The sequence below is a fragment of the Martes martes genome (genome assembly GCF_963455335.1).
Source record: "Martes martes genome assembly, chromosome: 5".
NCBI classification, from domain to species: Eukaryota; Metazoa; Chordata; class Mammalia; order Carnivora; family Mustelidae; genus Martes; species Martes martes.
In genome coordinates, this window is record NC_137892.1 from 164716713 (window position 1) to 164727406 (window position 10694).

The following is a 10694-nucleotide window of genomic DNA, read 5'->3' on the forward strand; positions in this document are numbered from 1 at the left end:
ACAGAAGCCTGCCCTCAGAAGGCTCCGGACGCCACGATCCCGGCGCTGCGACCTGGTGGAGAATCCAAACTGCAGGCAGGGAAGACGTGTCGCTCGGAGCTGGCGGGAGGGGGGTGGGCAGGGCTGGCTGCGAAGGGACAGGAAGGAACGCTTTCAGGTGGTGTGACTGCTCTATGCGCTGACTGTAGTGGCAGTTTCGTGACAACACACGCTTGTAAACTCACAGAACTTTACTTCAATAGACCTTGCAAAAAGATTCCCCAATGGAATTGCTAGATAGCAAATAAGGATCAAATAAATTAAAAAAAAAAAAAAAAGGGAACTCAGTGAGCTGTGGGACCAGGTCCAGCATTCTTCCTGGGGGAGAAAAACAACAGTTGAAGAAATAACGGGCGAAGTGTTCTCATATTTGATGAAGATGATAAATCCACAAATCCAACAAGCTTAATCAGGAGAATTATAAAGAAAACCAATTATCAGATTGCTAAATATTAGCTAAAGAGGAAACCTCTAAAATCCGGAGAGAGAAACAAGGCTGATTCCTCACAGAGGGATAAAAACAGCCGCACAGTGATCAGAGGCCATGCGGCCCAGAACAATAAAACATCTTCAAGGTGCTGGGAGAGCGGCCGTCCAGCAATCTGTGTCCCGTGAGGACCTCTCAAGACTGAGGCTGAGAGGCAAGAGCTGGGAGCGCTCAAGGGAAACAGAGATCTGCTCAGGAACTATTTGGTGGATATAAAAGACAGCTTTCCCTCCTTTAAATATCCTTCTGAAAGAACCCTCTAAGGAAACAATAATGGCAAAGTGTCCTGGTGCTCGCAGCATCCGCAGGGCTGCGGGGGGAGGGCACGGGGCTGGGAGCAGATGTTCCCAAGGTTCTTGCGAGCGTTACGGAAGGGCAAACTGTGACGTCACTGTGTGCACTATGCACACAAGCAAATAAAAAGATAAGTGCGGGAAGCCAATTATGGAGAAATTATGCAATATTAAAGTTATTAATTTAAAATAACACCGAAAGAGGAAAAGGAACAACATATTGATATGGTAAACAGGAAATGAAAGGTAAGACCCTAGATTTAAATTCAGCCTTTTTGGTACTCACAGCACACGTACACGGGCCAGTGTCCTCGTCAGACAGCAGCGCGTCAGACCATGTGAAGAGCGAGACTCGGCGCACCAGGGGGCTCGGTCGGTTGAGCACCCAACTTTTGATTTTGGCGAGGGTCAGGATCTCAGGGTCCTGGGATCGAACCCCATATCGGGCTCCGTGCCCAACGGAGAGTCTGCTTGAGGTTCTCTCTCTCCCCTCTTCCTGCCGCTCCCCCACTCTCTCGTGCTCTCTCCCTCTTTCTCTAAAATAAGTAAATCTTGAAAAAGCAAGACCCACGTATATGCAGTCTAGAAGAAACCCGTTTTAAATGTAAGTGACAGAGAGGATAAATGACCGAAGAAGTATCATTCAGACAATAATCAAAAGAAAGCTGGAGGGTCTATACTAATGTTGGTTAGAGTAGATTTAATCACCTTACCAGGTATAACGATAGATGGGTTAATTAATCAAGAACAGAGAATATTAAATCTCTATGTGTTTAAAACAGAGCTTCAAAATACAGAAAGCAAAAGTCTATAGAACTACCAGGAGAAACAAATAAAAATCATGATTGGTGATATCAACACTTCTCTTTCAGTAATTGGGAGGAAAAGCAGAAAATAGTAAGGGTGCAAAAGGTTTGAATGACACCATCAACCAATTTAATCTAATCCGTATTTATGAAACATCCGCTGCGGAAGCATCTTTCTTAGCCTCATAGAGGATGTACTGTTGGGTCCGTTATCAAAGGAACGAGGCTGAGACAAAGTGAAAGTTATGCAAAGCCTTTTTCTATGCCAAGCAGAAGTCAGACTGACCGGCCGGGGCCACCTCTGAAGAGAGCGTCCCCCTCCCGATCTCACAGGCTGGTTTTATAGGGCATAACCGCAGACCCAAGGTACGTGGCTTCTATCATTAAGGCGTTTACTCCCAGAATCGATACCCGGAACCATACCAGGAACTACGGGGGCATTTATTCCCGGAATGAAGTCCGTGGATGTAAACAACAATATGGCTACCGAGGCAATATGGAGTCACTCTGGCTAAGCAGGCCCTAATAGTTAAACAGGTTTTACCATTAAATTGGCCCTAACCGTACCAAAACTGACCATATTCTGGGCCGTAAGATGAGTTTCAATGTATTGCAAAGGACTTCAGTCATAGAAATATGTTCTGACCACAGTGGTATTAATCTAAGATTTAACAACAGAGACATCTGAGAAGTCACTCAAATAATTGGAAATGAAACAACACAATTCTAACTAAACCATCCGTCAATGAATTCAAAAGGAAGAGTAGAAGACGACTGAGCAAGGTGAGGAATAACACAACATATCCACTTGCGTGGAACGCATTAAAAGCGATACTTAGGGGCGCCTGGGTGGCTCAGTGGGTTAAAGCCTCTGCCTTCGGCTCAGGTCATGATCCCAGGGTCCTGGGATCGAGCCCCGCATCGGGCTCTCTGCTCAGCAGGGAGCCTGCTTCCCCCCCTCACCCCCGCCTGCTTCTTTGCCTCCTTGTGATCTCTGTCTGTCAAATAAATAAAATCTTTGGGAAAAAACGATACAGGGAAATTTATAACACTGAACGCTTTTATTAGAAAAGGCAAAAGGAAACAATGGTCTTTACTTCTACCCAAAGAATCTAGAAAATGGAGAGCAAAATCCAAATTATAAAAAACAGAGTAGCAATAGGAAAAATGAAAGAATGTAAAGGCTGCTTCTTTGGAAGGAGCAACGAGACAGTCCAGAAATCTTTTTTTAAGATTTTATTTATTTATTTATTTGCGAGAGAGCAGGGGCAGGAGCAGAGGGAGAGGGACAAGCAGACTCCATGCTGAGTACAGAGCCCGACAAGGGGCTCGATCCCATGACCCTGAGATCATGACCCGAGCTGAAATCAAGAGTTGGACCCTTCACTGACTGAGCCCCCAGGCACCCCAGAATGTCCGGAACTTAATGTCTGGTAGCAGCAGGTGCTGACAAGTGTGATGACTGGAGTGTAGCCAGATTTTCCGGTGTCTCTCCCCTGCTCCCCTCACCTCCCTTCTGCCTGCTGGAATCACATCCCAGATCACATGCTCACCTCTGCGTGCGCATCTCAGGCTCTGCTCCCGGCGAACGCTGGCGCACTCATCTCTCATGCAAAGCCAGCCAGGTCCCCGCAGGAACGCTGATGGACGTGACCGTCTCCCAGCGGCTTCCGCCTCGGGAAGGAGAATCATGAACAGACAGCCGCGGTGCCTGTCCTATCGCGAACATGAGGGGAGGTTCACTAGCAGACGTGAAAACACGCTGAGAAGGTCGAACAGTTCACACGGGGCGCGTGTGTGCAGCAGGATGAGGACATTCGGGGCGCGGTCTCCAGGGAGCCCCACCTGGAAGGGTCGAAGGGCACCTCGGAAGGAGGAGGAGGAGGAGGAAAGCAGAAGGCGTTCAGCGGCTTGGGACCACGAGTACCCCCGGGAAAGGCTGGACTTACGACCACACCCCCGCCGTGCAGCAAGGTTTCCACAGGTCACGAAGAAGCCAAGTAAGGGTGCGTGGCAAGGAGAGCGGTGGGAAATTATTTGCATAAATTTGGGGTAGGAAGACCTCCTCTTCAGCGAGGTTTAGACTCCGTAAGTCAGAAGAGAAGAAACACAACAGGCTCACTTTGGCAGGTGAAAGAAGGCACTCCTGGGCCGTGAGGAGCCGGCCCCAAAAGTGGCCCCTTGACCCCAGAGGCTGGACGGTGGACGACAGATCCGTGTTCCCTGCCTGGGCCGCGAGGAGCCGGCCCCAAAAGTGGCCCCTTGACCCCAGAGGCTGGACGGTGGATGACAGATCCGTGTTCCCTGTGCCGCTTCCCAACCCCGCGGCAGGCTCCGTCTGCTCCAGGAGCCAAATCTCCAAACCCCACTCCCCATGCAGCCTCTGGCTTCTGGTCAGGATGGAAGGAAAACCAGATCCCCTCCCTCCTGCCATGGAGAGGACACACCACCACCTTGGCCCTCTGTCCCCCCAGTGAAGCTGGCAACGGGGCTCAAGCTTCCCAAGTACCAGAGGCACAGTGTCACACCCCTGGGGAGGCTCCCTCTGCTCTGGGCCTCAGGGTTCTGTCCATCCCCCTCCCCTCCCCTCTGATAAGTGCCACCTCGGAGGGATGGGGGCCTGGATGTGGAGCCCAGTGTCTGTCCTGAAAAGGCATAGACTGTCCACCAGGGCCTCAGCACACGCTCCAGGACAAGGGGAGAGGCTGCCATCCAGCACATTCTGCGGAACAAGACCATCTGGGAGGGAGTCCCCAGCCACGGACAGTAACACCCCAGGGGAGATGACAGGCTCGTAGAAGGCATCGCCCACTCTTAAGGTCCAGCAAGCCGGCAGGGAAATGGACAGAAGGCTTGGACAGGGAGAGTGCGGATGCGGAAATCCACCGAGACAGCGGGGGTCTCACAGTGATCACGGAGGTGAGAAGAAAGGAGGAACGGAGCGAGCGCTCACAGAAGTTACGCAGAGAACGCGCTCCAGCGTGGACGGCTGGTGGTGAGCACGGGCTCCTGGCCCCGCGGCCAGCGGTGCCCGTGCAGGGATGGAGCGGCAGCCCCCGCGGATAACACGTGTGCCCCCAGCCACACCTGACGTGCTGAGTGCGCCCCTGCACACGTGGAGGGCCGCAGGGGGCTGCCGTCGGAGCAGTGCGCGTCACGGCGAAGACCTGGAGTGAGCTCAGGGTCGGGGCCCCGGGAAGTCAGCTAGGAGCCCTCAGACGGAGGACGCGGCCGCTGCGAGCCACGGGACACCCCTGGGACGCGCCTCGGCATCTGGTGTCTGGAAGAAAGTTCCGCAACAGCGTGCCAAGCGCGTTTTCGTACATGTGAACATTAAACCCTTAAAAACCTAACCACATGCTTTTCAAGGTGAAAATATCGGGTGCCTGTGTACGAAACAGTCTCAAGAAGCGCACAGCAGGTGGCAACGATGGGTGCTCCTCAGGGCGGCGGGACGGGCGGGAAGGGCACGGAGGCCTCCCTTGTTGGCGTAGACGTGGTTTCCCTTCCTTTTGTTTTTGAGGAGTCGGCTTTGTGTCTCCCGTTTGTAACTGATTCCCTAGAGAGGAGTGTGGAGCGCTGTGGGCCGGACCCTCATGGAAGAGAATCTGAGCCACAGAACGACAGCACAGGACAGGGAGGCCCCCAGGCCCATCCCCCTCCCCCGGGCCTCCTGTCCCGGCCCGGCCGCTTCTTGTAGTCACGCACACTGCGGCCCCGTGCCTGCAGGCTCTGCGTGTGTCAGCTACGGACGCCCACGCGGGCGGGACGCCCCGGGTTTCCAGGCTTCCAGACCCGCTCGCCCTGCCCGAGGTGGCGGTGCCCTCCTTACCCAGCCCACAAGACCGCCTCCTTCTAGTGTCTGACCCGTGCAAGGCAGCTGGCCTGACCCAGACGTGCAGCCTGCAGCCCCTCCGGTGCGTGCACCTGCCGGCACCCCCGCCGTTCCCATCGCCCCCTTGCCTCCAGGGGCGCCAGGACCCTCTAAATATCGTAACCCACTTGTGAGCATTTCTGTTTTGTCGTTGTGGAATGATTGACGCACAGGACGTTCATCGGAGGTGTGCAACGCGGGAACTCATTGGTACGCTTTGTGAGTGACCACACGAGGTCTAGTGGGCACCTGTCACCACACACGGCTCGAGCCTCCGTGCAGCTGAGCGACCGTCCATTGGGGGACGTGGAATCGCTAACTGGAGTCGCCGCGCGCAGGAACCCCCAGGACGTCCTCATTTTGTAACTGGACCTTTGCACTGTGCGCCCCGCCCACGCCCCCGCCCCCATCTGTGCTCTGCGTCTGTGAGCTGGGGTTTGGGTTTTGTGGTGTTTGGACCCGCGTACAGGAGATCGTAGGGTGGTTGTCCTTCTCCGACGTCGCGTTATCCCCTCCGGCTCCATCCATGTTGCAAACGGCAGGTTTCATTCTCGCTGATGGCGAGTAGGGTTCCGTTAGGTACGGGCCCACCTCTGATCGGCCATCCGGCAGTCCATCCCTTGCGCTGCTCCCGTATGCGGGCGACCGTGGGCGGTGCTGCGGGGAACGTGGGGGCACAGTCTTCTCCCATCAGTGTGCTCGTTGTCTTTGGATAAACACCCAGAAGAGGGATTGCTGGGTCATTCCGCCGTTCTGCTTAGGTTCTGAGGAGCACCGGCACTGCTTTCCTGTGTGGCCTTTCTTAATCTTGGACCATGAGTGGAGAAGACAGGTGTCTTCTACTGTTGCTTTACCCCGTGGGGACGTCAGTTCTCCAGATGAGGGTCTCTTGCCTGTCGAGGCCAGAGGTGGGCAGCCCCATCTCTACCCGTTCTCGTCAATAAAGTTTTATTGGCTCACCGCCACGGCGCCCCCTCCATGCGTCGCCTGTGGCTACGTCCGCGCTGCGCGAGCAGACCCGAGCGACTGTGGCGGAGGACCTGGAGTGCGGGCTGTCCCAGAAAGTGAGGCATGTGTTCGCGTCCACGTGAGGCCAGTACAGGACACGAGCACGGATCCCCGTGCAGAAATCCTAGCTGGTCCCCTGCCGTCTCGGGAAGTCTGGAGTGTGGCTCGTCCTAAGGCTCCTGGCTCACGTACGGCCGTTTCCTCAGTGATTAATGCCATGGGTCACCAACTGCGAAACTGTTACCGTTTAATTATCTCATGTGCCACTTGAGATAGAGGGGCAGATGCAGTCTTTGCTGACCGGTGAATGAAAAGTCGTGACTCTTCACTTATTAACCGCTCACCCAAATATTTAAGTTTTTATTTGGCATCACATTCACGGTGTGTACATGGATACGTGCGTGAGAAGAGTCCTGCTCGGTCCGCTGAAACGTGCCATCAGCTATATATTCTGTCCACTGCGGGAGACGGGCTGGAAATCACAGTGTTTACACAGAATATGCAATGTCCTGCCCTCGTCCGTGGAGGAGGGCCCCGTGAAGGCACGCGGAGCTGTCAGAGCCGCTGCCGGGTCTGGTCTCTTTCAGTCCTGGGCCTCACCAACAAGTCTTGGTGCTTGGTTTCCGTGATCACGGGAAACCTCACGGCACAAGATGGTGACTGGAGCCCCAGCTATTACATCCAACATTCCAGGCAGATAGGCAGGGAAGGGCTGGAGGACACACCCGACCCCCACCCCTCCTCACGTCCTCTCATCCTTTCGGTAAGCTGCTCTCCGAGACCCACGCGTCGATTTGCTAACTTGCCAGCGGCTAGCCCCAGCTCCGAAGGCAGAAAACCAGTCTTCCAGCGGCATGGGGCTGGCTAGGGTCTGCTGCTGTGGAAAGAAAGGAAGGGAGCTGACGCCCAACCGTGGCTGCTCCCGTCTGTGTCCGGAACCTTCTGTGCCTCCAGGTGAAAACCTTGGGGGGCGCCCCTCTCTGTGTAAGGAGAGGGAAGGCTTCACCCCGCTCCCGGAACTTCCAGGAAAACCTGCCTCTTCCGAACCACTAGTGGTGGGACTCCTGCTGGCAGTGCGGGTCTCCTTTCCCACTCGTGGTCCTGGAAAGGCTCACACGGCTTCTCAGCGCCCAGGAATTCGGAACTTGTGCTTCTCTCCTGTTCCCATTTTGAATCGCAGGCTCTTTCGCTTGCTCGGGCGTTTAGCGCAGTTACCGTCGGAGCTCGAGGGTATCACTCTGGACCCTCCGAAGTAGGCTTCTTCCCTCCCCACATCGGAGCTCCGTCCGTGGTCCCCCTGTGCCGAGCGACGGGTCTCTCAGGCGGCTCGGCCTGGCGGGCGGCTCGCAGACGCGGGGCGTGGGGGGTGGGGAAGGGACGCCAGTCACCAGCTCGCTTCCGCCCTGGCTCTGCGGTGGGACCTCCTGGGCCTCTGAACACGGACCTTACAAAGTTCCGGATTCATGGGGCCCCAGGCCTGGGGTCAGGGTCCATGGAAGGCTGGAGCTATTCCCCCGGCCCTGTGTCTCCCTCCCCCGGCCTCCCTCGCCCTCCCTCCCCCTCCCTCGCCCGCCCTCCCTCCCCCTCCCCCGGCCTCTCCACCCCTTCCTCTGCCTACACCTGCTTTCTGGGCTCCTTCTCTGCTCTCTTTCCGGCCTGGTTCTCCAGACTTCTCTAGTCTCCACACGGCCCTTGCCGGGGCGGCACAGTGCTAAGCTCCCCTGTAAGCTGCAGTGGGCGCGCGTCCTACGTCCCCGCTGTTGACCACCCCTTCCCTCTCCACCCTCCGTCCCTCCTGTCTCCTTTCCTGGATTCCCTGTGAATTGGGACTTGGGGTGGTGACAGAGCCGGGTCTGAAGAGGCAGACGCAGGAGCCGTGGTTTCCACCTCCCGTGACAGGCGCGGGGGCAGGAAGCTGGGCGGAGGGCACAGGCGAGGCGGGGTCCCTCCGCTGCTGGGTGCACAGGCGCCCCGTCCCACCGGCAGATGCTGTGGGTTTTCTCAGTTGGTTCCGTGCCCAGTGTGGGGCTTGAACCCACGACCGTGGAACCCAGAGTCACACACTCTCCCGAAGGACCCAAGGGCCCTCTCTCCCACCATATCCTGCGCTGGATATTGGGGTTGGCTGGCTGTTGGCTCCCGAAGTCTTCATTAAGGGGAAGTGCACAGTGAGCCCACTCCCGGCTGCCGGGCCACAGGGAAGCTGACCCAAACCCTGGCGTTCTGATGACGCCGCACTATGACAGCCACTAAAACCATGGCCGCCCCTGTTCCTGGGACTGACATGTGTGGCCACCGGAGAGCTGGTGGTATCAGTGGCCGGCAGGGGCTCTCTGTGCGGGGTCGCACCTGCCCTGGGGCATCCCCACGAGTCGGGTGAAGGCCGGGCTCGATGCCATTCGGTCCCCCTGCTGTAGGACGCTGTCCGGGCCACGGCAGGACAGACACAGGGCCTGATTCCCGGTCCATGCTGCAGGAGGCTCCAGGGGTGCCGTGGGGGACGAGGCCCGGCATCTCGGCGGATTGCAAGCAGAGTGCAGGCCATCGGAGAAGGCGTCTGGCTGTGTGGTGCGGGGGACGTCCGTCCTGCCCATCCCTGGGGTGGCCCTCATGGTGGGCGAGCTGCCGGGGAGGACGCAGACACAGAGCAGCCCGTCTAATGCGAGGAGGCTGGCAAGGGCCCGGCGCCCGCAGGTAGAGGCCAGAGGCCGTCCTTGGCGGGACCGTGGCTCCCAGCCTGTGGGTGCTGCTGGCCGTGCCAGGGACCCCACGGCTCTGCGGGCCCTGGGGAGTCATGCCCGAGGTCCTCTTTAGGAAGAGCCATGGCAGGGAAGGGCCCGCGGCAGCGCCTGCAGCCGACTCTGCCGGGGTAGCCCACCAACGCAGTGATGGCTCGTTGCAGCAGCGAACGCATCAGTGTCAGGTGACGGCCCCTGGCAAGCTGGACGCTGCTCTGTGGACCCTTGGTACATGTGATCAGCACGTAAATCGGTAGACTTCGAGGAACCTGGATGAGCCTCCATGGTGTGGGTGGGCCTCACCCAATCAGTTGAAGGACATCAGCGTAAAGACCCGTTGGTCTGAGGCGGAATTCAGCCTTATGGTGGTGGCGGAGCCACCCGGCCTGAGGTTCCAGCCTGCTGCTGCGTGAACCAGACTCTGCCTGCAACGCCAACTCCCACCTGAACGTCCAGCCTGACCGTCTGCTCAACACAGCCAGACCCACTGGGCCCCGAAATCCTGAGAGCCCACTCCCCACCCCATCTGTTGTTGGCTCGTCTTTGGAGAGTGGAGTCCGTGCTGGCTGCGGCCGGGCCTGGAGCCTGGCTCCTGCCCACCGCAGATCACTCCTGGTAGCTCTGCGGGCCAGTTGGACACGCGGGAGCCCCCCCGGGCAGGCAGGTGCAAACCAGTCCTGTAGGTGCTCCCGGGGCCCTCACCCCGGGGACCACTGAAGGTATTCTCGTGGAGAGCCCACTTACAGGGCGAGGTGCCCAAAGAGCCCGGGTGCGGGTCTCTCCACTGGGGGCCACCGTGTGGAGGGTGGTGAGCCCAGGCAGCCCCAGCCGTGTGACCCGCCACAGCATGTGCTGAGCACACAGTGCCGGCAGGAGCGTCTGTGTCCCGCAGCTGTGTGTGCTGGAGCCCCGGCCAGTGGGACGCAGGTGGAGGTGGAGCCCAGGGAGGTGGCTCCCCGTAGACGAGGTTGGGGGGCGGGACGTGGTCTGATTAGCGCCCTCCCCCGGATAGACCCCCGAGAAGGTGCCCACTCCCTGGGAAGGACGAGGAGCCCGTGTGTCTGCGGGCCAGGAAAAGGAGCCGGATCTGCTGACACAGCACGCCAACCGCCGACCGCCGACCTCCAGCCACCATAGCCGTGAGAGACCCCCGTGTGCTCTCTCGGCCGCCTAGCCTGTGCTGTCCCCACGCGGCAGCCGAGCTTCGGAGCCCACACGGGGGACCCTGAGCCGTGTCAGTCATCCAGAGCGTCCCTGCACACACCGGCCTTGGGGGTCGGCCGTTGAGCCCAGCCTCACGGCCCCCAACAGTGAGGGCGCACCCCTGCCCGCCCGCCCGGAGCCCAGCTGAGCCGCTCACCCGTGGGCCACCCCCTTCCCTGTCCGCCGGTGCCAGAGCTGCGCCCCCCCCACCCCGCCTTGGCCTCAGACGCACTTCCAGAGAACACA